At 42.3% G+C, this 14,612-nt stretch overlaps 1 long non-coding RNA gene across 1 annotated transcript in view; it reads right to left on the bottom strand.

Annotated features, from left to right (window-relative positions):
• The window catches only part of LOC128521013 (uncharacterized), a 71,565-nt gene that overhangs the window by 33,424 nt on the left and 23,529 nt on the right, over positions 1-14,612 (bottom strand). Inside the window, exons 3-4 of the long non-coding RNA XR_008357979.1 lie at positions 9,637-9,711; positions 3,083-3,332 (exon numbers count right to left, since the gene is read on the bottom strand). This is a non-coding gene — a long non-coding RNA (uncharacterized LOC128521013). The remainder of the gene's footprint in view (positions 1-3,082; positions 3,333-9,636; positions 9,712-14,612) is intronic.

The following is a 14,612-nucleotide window of genomic DNA, read 5'->3' as shown; positions in this document are numbered from 1 at the left end:
TGTAAAAAAAAACAACCCTGCAGGGCTCCTTATGAGGAGGGATGACTTAAGGCATGGCTCTGTCCCAAAAACACCTAGCATGGTGGAGTTAACCCGACGGGGTTCTAACGCCGGCCTTGGGTTTGTGTTGATGCTCCTCGTGTGTTGCACGTGGAGTTGAGCTGTCCCTCATAACCTTGTGATTTATGTGTTAGAGTGATGAAAACGGAACAACTCCACACACCCAAACCTGTTAAATCTTGCACGGAGTCTGTGTTGTTACTGTACAAGTGCTCACAAGAACCTCAAACTTGGGAAACTTTTCACCCTGTTTAACTTTTTTATATCACCTACCTGCTTCAAAAGATTCCATCTTTACACATTTATAAGAGCAGGGGAAAACGTTGCTGGATTCTGATTGGTCAGGAGGGGATTTGTCAGTAGTGCAGCCGCCAGTCACGTGCGATGATATAGTGACGCATCCTGATTCTTTTGCTTGGCAAGTCATGTATCGCCACAATGACGCCAAAACTAATTATTTATTTATTTTTTTTTATTTATTTGTTCATGTTCGTATTTACAGTTCCTCTATAATCCTGTAGGTGGTGCACTCTGAACTATTCACACATTGGAAGGCGCCACAGCCTCCCGTCTGGTACGAAATATGTACAAAACTATGATCATTACAGTACAGCAACACCTGGGGATCGTGATCATATCGTATCCGGCGCTCCTTGGTGATTCCCATCCCTAGATTATATTCATGTGCTTGTGTTTAAGGCATGAATGAAGGTTTGTTTTTTTTTCTTCACGTGAGAAGAGGGAAGAATCACCTCCATATGAACCGCACTAAAGGAACTTTACCGCTAAAGGAGCTCGTCTGATGTGTCACACCATCACAGCAAAACAAGACCAAAACAGCCCGAGGGCGGGAAGTGCCTAAAGCCAGCTCATTATCTGCCCTTTGTGATAGCATCAATAGCGGGCCACATTAGCCGTGCTTTATGAGCCAAACACCACTCCCTGTCGGTTTTGTCTGGGCTGGACCGTCATGTAATAACCAGCTTCGAGGTCGCCGTGTCTCTCCGAGGAACGACTCTCTTCGAATTATTTTCTCTCTCCCAGGCCGGACTGGGCCGGGACACTATGTAGGCAGACGGAGATGCCTCTTCTGGATCTTTAATAGCTGCAGGGCGTCGTTAAGAGGTCTGTTTTTGGCTTTCTGATTGCTAGGTGTCGTCACCGGATGAAGAATGGTTCGATAGCGCCACCAAAAACAAAACAAAGAAAGAAAGAAAAAAAGAAGGCTAAACATTAAGCACTCATATTTTCCTGATTTTTTTTTTTTTTTTTGCTAGCATGATCACTAAATCTTGGTGATTAGCTTCATCAGTCATGAAAGCTAAATTTCTTAATTACTTTGCTAACTTCTCCTGAAACGTGAATACTCATAAGATATTTATATACTTACATGATACATTAATATTTTCTATGTTTCTATATTTCTGAATAAAAACAGGAAGGGGTTTATTATCCTGTCATACAATTTGAACCTGTTCGCTAGTTGGTGAGCTTTAAAAATATAACCATAAAATGCTGTCAGGTTCTAAACCAACAGGTTTGTTTTTCAGATATCATCTTTATTTATCGTAAAGATTTAAAATCTTCTCAAAAATAACTTTATTTTAGCACATTTTGGCTAGCTTGGTAGTGCTAATGGTGCAAATTACAAATAAAATTAAGTTCCTACCATAAATCATGTCAGGTTATACTGTAGCATCTTAGCTGACGCTAGCTAGCTCACTAGCATTAGAAATTAAAATGACTTATGATATAATAAGAAATTCCGTTACAAATCCTGTCAAATTAGCGTGTATTAGCTTTCAGGGTAAAAATTGTGCGAATACAAGCATAAGCTGTAATAATGCTAATAACTTTCTGTTTGTTACTATTTAACTTCCATTTATGAGTATGAAGGTACAGTAGGTGCTGGTGTATAATCAAGGTCTATTAATAATATGTTTATGTTTCATACATTAAAAGACCAGAAACCCAGTCTCAGAAACATTTTTGTCTGTCCAAAGAGATTGTGTCTTAGCATCACACAGAACTGTCTGTCTAGACTTTACTGAATCTCCTGCAGTCCTTAGATCTCTGTCTGAAGTTTAATCTGCACCATCAGTGAATCTAAATGTGGAGTAAAAGTGATGTTATGAACAGTTATGTGTGGGATTTAATAATCTACTGTAAAATAATCTACTAATGCGCTACTGTCTCAATGTAAACAAACACCTGCACCAATAGATATTAATTAGAAAAGATAAAGTGAATATTTTGACTGGGATTAGTTCATATTTTCACTTTGGCTGAAATAACAGCGCTGAAGTGGTATAAGTGAATTTTAACACGCTGGAGTGGTTTTAAGACAAAACTTCATCTTTATCGTTTGATCTACTTTTTCCATTTCTCATCTGTGATTCACTCTCCGATTACCGAACAGGGAGTGTATTTGTCTGAGCACCAAAGAAGGACAACTTAGTGTAAACAAGGCGTGAGATACTCAACCTTACAGAATGGGATTTCTTTGTATTAATAAGTTAGACAGAGAGTTCTGCTGTACAGAGAGACACACAGACATGGACGTGGGCTTCAACCTCAAATAATAATAATAATAATAATAATAATAATAATAATAATAATAATAATAATATCACTGATTACATTAAAGATCAGCAGATTATTATAAGATTTAACCTTTTTTTTCTCATCAACAACACATACGTCGGCTAGTTTATAAATATACGCAACGTTACAAATCCTTTCTGGAATCCCGTCAGGTTAGTGGATGTTGACCGGCTAGCTATGTTGCTGGAATAAATTATAACGTTACGTTAGGTCATGGTAGCTAGCAGGTTAGCTTTAGCTGTGAGAATTATGGCCACGAGTTAAAGTTTCTCTCAGTCTGATCTGCTCATGACAGTACAGATTCCATTGGAGTTGACAAAAAACAACTTGCTCAGCATGCAGACTGTAAACACACACACACACACACACACACACACACACTCTCTCTCTGACTCATACTCTCCCTCTCTGTGTTTACCTCACAGTTTCACTCAGTGACTCAGGATGAATCTTCCTCCTCCTCCTCCTCCTCCTCCACCTCGCTGCTGTTTCCTCGACGGGCTCCGACGTGCACGTCGTGATCAGTCACGGTTCTTGTCTTTGTGCTTGGTTACATAACCACCGGTTCCCCTGCAGGGTTCTTTTGTAGCAAACTATTGTAACAAGATCTCATCCTGATCAAGTTGCAGTAAACACACCCATGGTGTGCACGGATGGTATGTCCTGTCCTGTCAACATGAAAAACAAGTGTTTAGGGAGTTTTTTAAAAAAAATGCAAGAAATCATTTTAATGACCTTTGACCGCAGGCAGACCTCGGAGACGTGACGCAAACATGCGGGCATAGGTAAGGAAACAGTGCAACTTCCTGTCAGGTATAAATATGAACGATATTTGCAGACTAGCGGGACACCACAGAGACGGCTATTTTGAACAAACAGAATAACTAGCGCAGGTTGGTATGACGCTGCGTGTCCATTTTAATTAATTTTTTATAAAAATATTTTAAACTCCCTTGCCCTACCAGATCCGTTTGGGGTCACTACAAGCATGACACGATCCAGAAACTAAGTACTATATATTTGCATAAAAAGGCAAATCCGTTAACATCTTCTAGCTAGCTAGCTAAATCAATTAATCAATCAATCAATCAATCAATCAAAGTGGCTGTTAAAACTTAGCTAGCTACTTCTTTATGGGTCATAAAAATAAAAATAGAATATACTGTACAATAGAACATAAAAAAAAATTATTTGGTGAAAGAAAGAGGGTGTGTAAATATGCATAAAAAGGTGACTTATTAAAGTGTCTTAGTGCAATGGTCCAGAATGTAAACATGAATATGTAAGTGTAGGTGTGCGTGAATGTGTCCATAGTGCCCATGGATGTTAGAAAGATTGTATTAGTCCTGTGTGCTGGTGTGATTGAGAGACCGTATCGCCTGCGGGAAGAAGCTCCTCCTCAGTCCGTTTGTGTTGGTCTTCAGGGCGCGGAATCGCTTTCCAGACCGCAATAGAGAGAACAGTCCATTGTTGGGATGGCTGAGGTCTTGGTCCAGCACCACTTGCTGTAGATTGAGTGCAGGTCAGGGAGCTCAGTGCGGATGATGCTCTTAGCTGATTGCACCACACTCTGTAGGGCTCGCCTGTCCTGCATGGTGCTGTTCCCGAACCAGGTCGTGATGTTTCCCATCAGGATGCTCTCTATGGTGCAGGGGTAGAAACTCCTGAGCACCTTGTGGGGCAGTCTGAAGTCTCTCAAGCGTCTGAGGTGGTAGAGACGCTGCCGGGCCTTTTTTACCACGGTATTGATGTGACAGGACCATGACAGATTGTTCCTCTGGCACTCCTCCAGGTAGGCCGTCTCATCGTTGTTCCTGATCAGGCCAACCACGACGGTGTCGTCAGCAAACTTGATGACGTTGGTGGAGTTGGTAGTGGCGACGCAGTCGTAGGTGTACAAAGAGTACAGCAAGGGGCTCTGATGTCCGCCCATCCTTACTGCCTGTGGTCTGTCAGTTAGGAAGTTGGAGATCCACTGACACATAAATGAGCTGAGTCCCAGGTGCTCCAGCTTGGTGGCGAGTGTGGAGGGAATTATGGTATTAAATGCTGAGCTGTGGTCGATAAAGAGCATTTTAACATAATTCCCTCTCCGAGTGTCCAGGTGGGTGAGTGATGTGTGGAGGAGATGGGAGATTTCATCGTCTGTGGAGCGGTTTGGGCGGTGTGTAAACTGTAGAGGGTCCAGTGTGTCGGCTAGTGAAAAAATGATGAAGTCTCTGACCAGGCGCTCAAAGCACTTCATCACTACTGAGGTGAGGTGATAGTCATTAAGAGAAGCAGGATAAGGTTTCTCTTTGAAGCATGTGGGGATCACCAACTGGGTTGGAGCTGTGACTCTAGTTCCCCTTCCGTAGCGCTGCTTCGCCTCTTTCACCGCCTTCCGGATGTTATATGACACAGCCTTGTACGGTTCTATGTCCCCCGATGGAAGTCCAGCATTGTAGGCAGCGGTGCGACAGCTTTGCAGATGGTTTTATCCACCCACTGCTTCTGGTTGGGAAACGTTCTGATAGTCTTCCACGGTATCATCCACTAGTTTCCCGATGAATCCCACAACCACTTTCATAAACAGAACTGTTTCGGAACATGTCCCAGTTGGCCACCGATTGGTCCGTCCAGCGTGTGACCTCCCTCTCAACCAGAACTTCCTGTTTCAGCCTTTGTTTGTATTTTGGCATGAGGAAGATGGCGGAAAAGAGGGGTCGGAGTAGTCGTGACGGCAGCTGACCTCACCAGCGCCATCTTGGAACCTTAATGTCGATGACCAAAATACAACATAATAAAATAAATCTCATGATGCTGCTTCTCCGGATCTCGATATCACATGTTTAATAGCACATTTAGAAACGCTTGATATCCCATTAAAACACTGATTTCTATCTCTCTCTCTCTGTCTCTCTCTCTGTCTCTCTCCTGTCTATACCACCACACTAAATTTAAAATGAAACACTCAAGATATGAGCGAAGTCAACACTTTTTTAAAACTTTTGGCATTAACTATTCAGAAACTGCAACCGTTTTCATGCACACACACACAGACACACACACGTCCACAGTAGGGTTCTTCTTCACCATGGACAGAATTCAGTGCTTTAGTGGTCTTTCTTCTGTGATCTTTCAGGTCTTTTACTGTTGTTGAGTTAATTCCTTCTTTTTAAGAACGTTCCAAACTGTCGTATTGGCTCCTCCCGATGTTTTTTCTACCTCTCTGAACAGTTTTTTTTTTGTTTGTTTTTGCAGCCTAATGACGGCCTCCTTCACTCGCACCCACACCTCTTTGGACATCATGTTGACAGTTCGAGTGAACAGCTACCAAATGCAAATGTACACTCCAGTCCACCTCCAGGGCTTTTATCTGTCTATCAAATCTGTTTGATTAGTCACGGAGTAACGAGGGGAACAGGCCACACCTGACCATGCAACAGCTTGTCAGCAAAGGACTTTCGTTCCATTATTTATGAGCCACTAAAATCAGTGTGTGTATAAAAATAGCCGTAATTCCTGCATGGTTAATGCCAACTGACAAAAGTCAAAAAGTTTCATTACAAATTCAGTGGTGGTATACAGAGGCCAAATGCCAAAAAAAAAAAAAAAAATCCAAAATTTATGGACCTGGCTGTGAAAGTAAGACAGTCGATGTGGTCGAAACATGAATCACCAGATCCATAAATGAATAAATGAAAAAGAATCGTGATGCATGGATAAGTTTTTTACAAGTCTCATCTCTAGAAAGCAGGCTTATTTAAAGCATCAGCATGACGCACGATGTGGGAAAACACCCCCTCCATCTCTCTCTCTCTCTCCATCTCTCTTTCTCTCTCTCTGTATCCATTCTGTCCATCCGTGATCTAATGTGACAAATAAAGGTCACTTAAAAAGTCAAAAGTCTCTCTCAGTATATCAGGAGCTCTCTCACAGTATCTGTCTCTCTCTCCCTCTGTCTCTCTCTCTCTCTCTCTCTCTCTCGCATTATCTCTCTCTCACCGTATCGTCAGTACGTCTCTCGCCCTTCTGAGAAACCAGGGCACGAACGCCAGCCTGGAAAGTCCCTTCCATGTAAACAGCCCGTAATCACCGAGGTGTGAGGTTTGGCAGCACACCGAGGTTCAGGCGAGGCCTGCTTATACCAGACGACCTTGCGGCATGTGTGTGCGAGTGTGTGTGTGTGTGTGTGTGTGTGTGTGCGAGAGAGAGAGAGAGAGAGCACACGCATATTTGAGTTTCTAGGCAGTTACACAGTAATCGCTGCTTATAAAGGCAAATTAGCTCGGAGCTGAAGGGTGTTCTGGGTTCACGCTGACATTGATGACTTCTTCACTTTAACGGTGCCTTTTATTTTCTTTCCTTCCTCCAACTCATCATGCTGCTCTCCTGACTTTTCATTTTTAACTCTTCTCTCGCAATTACCTGGAGCTAACGATACAACAGACCAAAAATGAGGTGTATGCGAAAGTCTTGGCACCCCAGAAAGTAGTCGGAATCATTCACGTTATCTTTTATACTCTGGGGTGATGAGGTGGAGGGCTGATGCCTATCCTAGGGGAGGACACACACATACTCATTTGGCCAATTTGGGAACGCCAGTTAGCCTCATCTGCATGTCTATGGACTGGTGGAGGAAACCCATCAAGCACAGAGAGAACATGCAAACTCCATGAACACCTTGTAGACAAAGAAAACTCCTGAATGACCGTAAGAACCCAAACCACAGACACACACATACATGAAGCTTACAAAAACATGGGTCTGCATGGAAGAGTCATCAGAAGGAAACCTTCTCCGTGACCTCATCACAATACGACATGTAAATAAGACGGGGGCATTTAATCGCTGCCGAGTGATGTCTGGTGAAATTTAAGGACCATTAAGGGTGGATTTGTTGTGCTTTGGGGCTGTGGGGCAGCTCAGGAAACACTTCACGGTTTGATGGACGAACAAGATCCGGTCAAGAAGCTAAAGAGAGAGAGAGAGAAAGAGACTGTCTTTTACAACAGAACAGAGATCCAGAGCGATCCCTCAAAATCCAGCGTGAGCTTCTCCATGGGAACTCGAGCTGAAGTGAAACAGCCCTTCACTGGAACATCACTTAAAACCCGTGTGCAGATTTAAATCCTGCCCAAGGACATCTGAGAAATGTTTCACAACGAAGAAGAACGAAAAGACCAGCTGTGCCTCCCGGCGCTGCCGAGAGCTGACACACTGACGAGTGAAGGAACTTGTTTTGTTAATAATTCCAATTGAAAATGTCATTAATTTGACTCTGGGGTGTGTGCATGTGTGTGTGTGAGGTCTTCAGGTGGTGTGATGTTAAACAGGACCTCCTTAAGCAGAACCAGGAGCGAAACATTTTAAAAACTAAACAAAACAAAAAAAAAAACACACACACACCCACGTTCAGGAGGCCGACGTCTCCAGGTGGGCCGCAGATCCGTTTCCGTTTCTCCTCCAGGAAAAAGGCGCGAGAGCGAGATCGAGCGCCTGCGAGTGTGTGATTGCTTTTACAAGCTGTGTGTTTAGAGAAGCCCGGAGCTCGGAGCGGCGAACTCGTCTGAACCCCCATCGCTGGAAAACCGACTCCGCTGCACCGCAAATGGAGTTCATTAGCGTCCAGTAACAATCTCCCACAGGAATCTCCCTCACACACACACACACACACACACATACAGCCTAAAATGACCTCTTCTTGAACTGAGCTGTGCTATTTTATAGGCATTCAAAGCAGAAATGTTGCTAGCATGCTGATGTCTACGGCTAGACAGATAGTGAGACAGGGACTGGATGACAGGGACATGAAAGGAAAGTCAGGAGGACAGGTAGGAAGGGATATAGAAGTAAAGATACAGACAGAAGGTGAGACGGAGAGAGCAGGACAGATGGACAAGCCAGATAGCAAAAGGATATCGGGAGACATACGGAGAGACAAAAAGAGACGTATTAGAACAAGAGACAGACAGAAGGACAGACAGGCAGATATACAGAGAGAAAGTCAGACGGATGTTTAAAGAGAGAGACAGGGATAGAAAAGTGACAAACAGGTGAGACAGACCGAGCGAATGAGAGAACATCAGACCAAGACAAAATACAGAGAGTGAGAGAGAGAACAAGAGGGACACAGGAGCAAGGAGACACAGACAGGAGACACAGTAGGACATGCCGACAGACATAAAGAGAGGTCCACACGAGCCTGAATACAGGATAAAGTGGTATAGAAGATGAGTGAGAGTGAGTGAGTGAGAAAGAGAAATGATAGCAGACAAGACGGAGAGACAGACAGGCGGAAAGACAGACAGAACACTGCACGAGAGACAGGGAAAATAGTTAGCAGGAGGGACAGACAAAAAAGAGAGATCAGCAGACAGACAGACAGACAGGCCAGCTGTGCGTGTAGGTGAGATGTAAAGATTGTGATCATTCATCGCAGCATTTTGTTGTTTGAATCACTGTTGCCGTGGGAACGTGACAACCCCTGGGCAGCTACTACAATGCTACTGAGTTCCAGTCTAGCGAACCCCGCTAACCGCAGCGTCTCGTCGCGGCTCATCTCATGCAAAACTCCCCTGCTTTGGGATTGAGATCGAATACTCAAGCCTTTGAATGCAACCTCTGGTCAGTGTGAAATTTCACATGTTCTTCACGTGTGCAGGAGGTTCCTCAGGGTTCCTCAGGGTTCCTCCTAGCTGTAAAATACAGTGACTCAAACAAACACACACCTCTAGGAGATATTCTAGTGTGTGTGTGTGTGTGTGTGTGTGTGTGTGTGTGTGTGTGTGTCAGGGTGTATCCCAGCCCTGCGTTCAGCGTATCCCAAGATAAGTTCAGAGTCCACCACAGCCCTACCCTGGACGTCTGGACGTCTGGAGGACGTTTTTGGGTTTGGGAGTGACCGAAGTCTCCGTGCAGGACGAAGGGATCACACTGTGAGGGGGATGTAAGAAGACGGGATAAGTGGAGGGCAGATTCAGCACTCACCCAGTCAGAAACATCTGGTAGGGTTACACATCTGGAGCTCTGATCCGATTCCAAACCATCTGATTCCTCAGGACTCTGTAACACAGAGCAACGAGAAGTGGATCAGTGTGTAATTCAGAGAATCGCCATGAAGTTGTTGTGTAGGAAAAAACAAAAAAGATACAAAAAGAACGACAAGAAAAAGGACATACTAGAAGGTAAATTACAACGATAGAAATACATGGACAAGAAAGAGGAAAGAGAAAAAGAAAGTGAAATCTTGAAAAGAAAAAAAAAGTGCGATGAGGGAAAAAAGGAGGAAAGAAAAATTTTTTAATAAATAATCCATTAAAAAAATTGAAGTTGCCATTAAACATAAAAAAAAACAAGGAAAAAAATAAAGATAATGAGTGACTAAAAAGAAGAGAGAAAATAATTAGAGAAAAAAACAAATGAGTAAAGTAAAAAGGAAGAAAAAAGGAAAGAGACAAGAGTGACTGTTTAAATAATAATATTATTAAAAAATGAGGATTTGTGGGCGTGTCCTAATCTGCATAATCATAGATATTTATAACTCATTCATAGCATAAAAATGTTGATATTTTTTAATGGTTCATTAGTTTAAAGCAGTAAGTATTATTGTTCGCAGTTCTGTGTTAATTATTCGGGTTCTGTCTGTGGAGCGAAAGCTGAAAGTGTGCGAAAGCTGAAAGTGTGCGAAAGCTGAAAGTGTGCGAAAGCTGAAGCACCACAGGGACATTAAAGGTGCGCGGAGAAGATGAAGATGTGGAGGGAAGATGAAGATGCCGGAACAGCTGCTGCTGAAACCTTAGAGCCGAGTGAAGGCCACAGAGTCCGAGTGCACACCGGGACAAGGCACACATTCCACCTGGAGCAGCACACGGCACCATCGCTCCACAGCCAGCTGAAAGGGCTGCTCTGTGTATGCACGTGTGTGTGTGTGTGTGTGTGTGTGTGTGTGTGTGTGTGTGTGTGTGTGTGTGTGAGCTGCCTTGAGGCACTACATCTGCTGAACATTCAGGAAACTCAATCACTTAATGACTTGTGCCTCACAGACGGCTGAGAGCGGGGTCGGCCCATCTGGGTGAATTACATCTGTCACACAACCCGATCCAAATCTCTCCTCCTCCGGTTACCACTGAACCTCTCTGCCCTCGCCTCACCCCCTCGCAGCTCGGATTTCTCCCCAAACGACCGGATCGATTCATATCTGTAAACTCTTCACGCTCAGGAGCACTCCTCTAACGCAACCGCGCTGATACACACACACACACACACACACACACACACCCGGACCACTGCACGTCCCAAAGACACGGATCAGACAGATCAGCACCGAGATTTCTGTCATCAGTCCTGTCTTTAGTCAACTAGAACAGAATTAATCAACATCATCCTGTGAAAGTGCAACATGTCCGGAATGAAACTGTGAAATGTCAAAAAAAAGAAATAAAAATTTAATAAAAAAATAATTCTATATGTTACAATTAGGCTTAAAGTCACCCCTCGAAATTTGCGCGAGTTTTGTTCCTCGAGCACCCGAGAAATGTGAAAAAAAAAATGCTAATTTTGGATGTGGTAAAAAAAAATTACCTATAAACGCCTATTTGTATAGTTTAAACCCTAAATCTGCTCCCAGTAAATGATCTTGTACTTTGTGTAGCATTAACAGGCTCAGGGCACCGGGAGGGGTCGTGTCAGGAAGGGCATCCGGTGTAAAACCTGTGCCAAGCTTGTATGTGTGGAGCGGATGGTCCCCTGTGGCGACCCCTTGCCAGGAGCAGCCGAAAGACCGACAACAACAGTGTAGCGCTAAAACGCATGAAATATTATATATTGCCACGGAAAAGTCATTTAAAAGAATTGCGGAGGGAGTTTGGAGTCTCCACGTTATTGCAGGGGTTTCTGCAAACACTTTTTAGTTAGATAATAAGAAAAACCACGAACAAATAAAGCCACGAACTTTGAATCATGACTTTGCGTGGGCCGACTAATTTTAACACTGGATCAAAAATAACAAGAAAAAAGTCAACAATATTTTAAGGAAAATTTTTTTAAATCAATGTCAATAATAATAATTAATTTATTGAAAGAAAAAAATATATTTTTTAAAGTGACAAATTTTCAAAAATATATTGGGAATATTTAAAACAAATCACAAAATGTTTTATGATATTTTGAGTAAATAAGTCATACTTATACCCTAATTTAGCGTCCTCCCACACCTTCGACATCTTCAGCACCTTCAGGAGCGGAAGCTGAAAGTGTGCGAAAGCTAAAACCTCAGCTGCCACACCTTCAGCTTCTCCGCGCACCTTTAACGTCCCTGTGGTGCTTCAGCTTTCGCGCACTTTCAGCTTCCGCTCCCCAGACAGAACACGAAATCATTAACGTCTACACAGAACTGCGAGAAATAATACTAACTGTGTAAACTAATAAACCATTCAAATAATCTGTACATATTCACCCTTATTAAACCCCGGGAGTTATGGATAGCTATGATTATGCAGATTAGTACACGCCCACACATCCTCGTTTTTTTCTATTACTATTTAAAGAGTCACTCCTTATTGCGTTTCTTCTAATTAAAATTTTTTGTAACTTGTCTCTTTTCTTTTTCTTCCCTTTTTTCTACCTTTGTACTTTACTCATTTGTTTTTCTTTTGTCAACTTTTTAATTTTTTCTTTTTTTTTCTCGTTTTATTCACCCATTATCTTAATTTTTTTCCTTTGTTGTTTTTTAGTTTTGTCTTTGTGATTTTCTTTTCATTGAAAAACAATTGCCATTCTAAAAAAATGAATAAAGTTAAAACAATTTTTTGTACAGACAGAATGATAAATATCGGACAAAGTAAAACAAAATAATTCTTTATGCAAATAACAAAAATTGAACTTAGTTTTGTCAAAATATTGCAATTCGATCAGATTTTTGTGGGTTCTTTGTTTAAACAGCTGCCTGAAGAAATCGATGTTTGTTTATTTTGAACAGAAAGGATATTTTTACACTCCCGCTTCAGCGTGCCACGCCCTCCCCTTTACTCTGAAACCAATAATAACGTTCAGCAGGAACCTAAGATAAATTTGGAGATCTCTTGTTTACATTTTCGTTAACTTTCCTTCACGTCTCTAATCTCCGATCGTTCATGTTCTGGTGCGCGATTTATGACAAAGATCTTCTTTTACACCCGTTACCTTGACAACGGCACAGCTGATGTTTGGTTTTGCTAATTCCTGTCCAGTTAAATTGACTTTGAGCCTAACTACGTTGCCTGATAGCTGCTAAGACAAAAACCGGATGGTCAAGCAAAAAGAGAAGTCGATCGATTTGACTAGCTTGCTAACAAAACAAACAGTTCAAGATGGTTTTGTTTTACAAAATGTTTACGTTTCTATTCAGTTTACTCCTGACTTTACTATTTGCATGTTCTGTCACAGTCCTTGTCAGATCCACTCGCTTTCACACTTTCCCGGCTAAACACTTCATCCAAAGTTCACGCTAAACGCCGCTGGAAGCTAATGCGAACAAGATTACCGCTTCACAACGAATCGCTGCTGGCAGATGACGCGGTTGACTCAGATTAAGATGAATGTGTCTGCGTTTCGAGCTAATTAAAGCCCGGAAGAGAGACCCGGAGCGAAAAATAGCACGTCAAATCTGAATGTCTCTTCAAGACGGTTCGGCTGGAACTTCATCTCCGAGGCCGAGCCACAGACGAGAGCAACGCGGCGGGCCGAGCGGATCCGGATTCACACGGCTGCTCGCTTTAATTAAGCGCTCGGAGAGAATTAAGGTCACCTCCGAAGACCAGGAGGTGACGAGATCCCTCTCTCCATCTCGCTTTCTAACTGAAAGAGTGACTTAATGATCTGCCAAACGAGGCGTGGTGGAATTCGAGGGCTTAATTAGCGCTAATCCAGAGGATTTGTCGACTTGACATAAAGCAGCGATTGAGGAAACGTGTTTCTTTGGAACTTGATGTTATGCTAGTCTCAGAGGGAAAAAAATATCTCGGTGTATTTAAAATTCACGAACTGTAAGTGTCCTCAACCATCAGACATGCTTTTAGAAAAATATGCTAATAAGACGTTATCATATTTTTAAAAAACAGACATTTCAGAAAACAGTTAGCATGAAGTAGGCATGTGTGATGTAACAAATTGTTTTTGTTGTTCTTTACATTGCTGTGATATCCAGTGATGTTTATATTACATTATATATTTAAATTTTTTAGCTAAATATTGCACATTTTGCCTACAGCACTGCTAAGCCCAGCTAAACATTCCAGAGAATTAAATCATTGTAATTAATTCCTAGTGTAGCGGCAACTTTAACGTTACAAAACCTTGGACATGCAAAACATACAAGACAAACGGGCCAGAGCTATTGTCTCTTCTTTCCACAAACAAAAGTAGCTTGCTAACATCCCTACAGCACTCCATTAATTGATTGGTTAATCGACATGGATTTCCCATAATCCTGTGTGTGCATGTTAAGGCTTTTGATGTTAGCAAGAAATTCCTATGTGTAGCTACAGAATAAGAAAGTTTGATCTGTAACGTATCGCTAATCATTGTCCTTGTTAACCAATTAGCTTAGCATTAGGCAATTAGCTAGCTAAGAGCGCGAACGCTTTCATGTTTAGCGTTCCTGCTTACTCAGTGAGACTCCTCTTAAGTATAAATAGCTAGCAGGATATTCGCTAGCTATTGCATATAAAGCTATCTCTGTTTTCTTTAGGGATGGGAATCACCAGGGACGAACGAGATCACGATATCTACTGTAGGTGGCGATTAGATTTTTTTATTGCGAAGGAAGTATCACGATACTCAGCATACTGCGCTCCCTGCCAGTGTGTGAAAAATTGAAGGCACTCCACCTTTAGGATTATAGAGGAACTGCAACATTTTACCACCTCAAATACAGACATAAATAAATGTAAGACGTAGGCCTTCATACAGACTAGCCGGGGTTTTTA

This window comes from Clarias gariepinus, chromosome 4 (assembly GCF_024256425.1).
Source record: "Clarias gariepinus isolate MV-2021 ecotype Netherlands chromosome 4, CGAR_prim_01v2, whole genome shotgun sequence".
Classification (NCBI taxonomy): domain Eukaryota; kingdom Metazoa; phylum Chordata; class Actinopteri; order Siluriformes; family Clariidae; genus Clarias; species Clarias gariepinus.
This window is presented reverse-complemented; position numbering and strand designations above follow the sequence as displayed.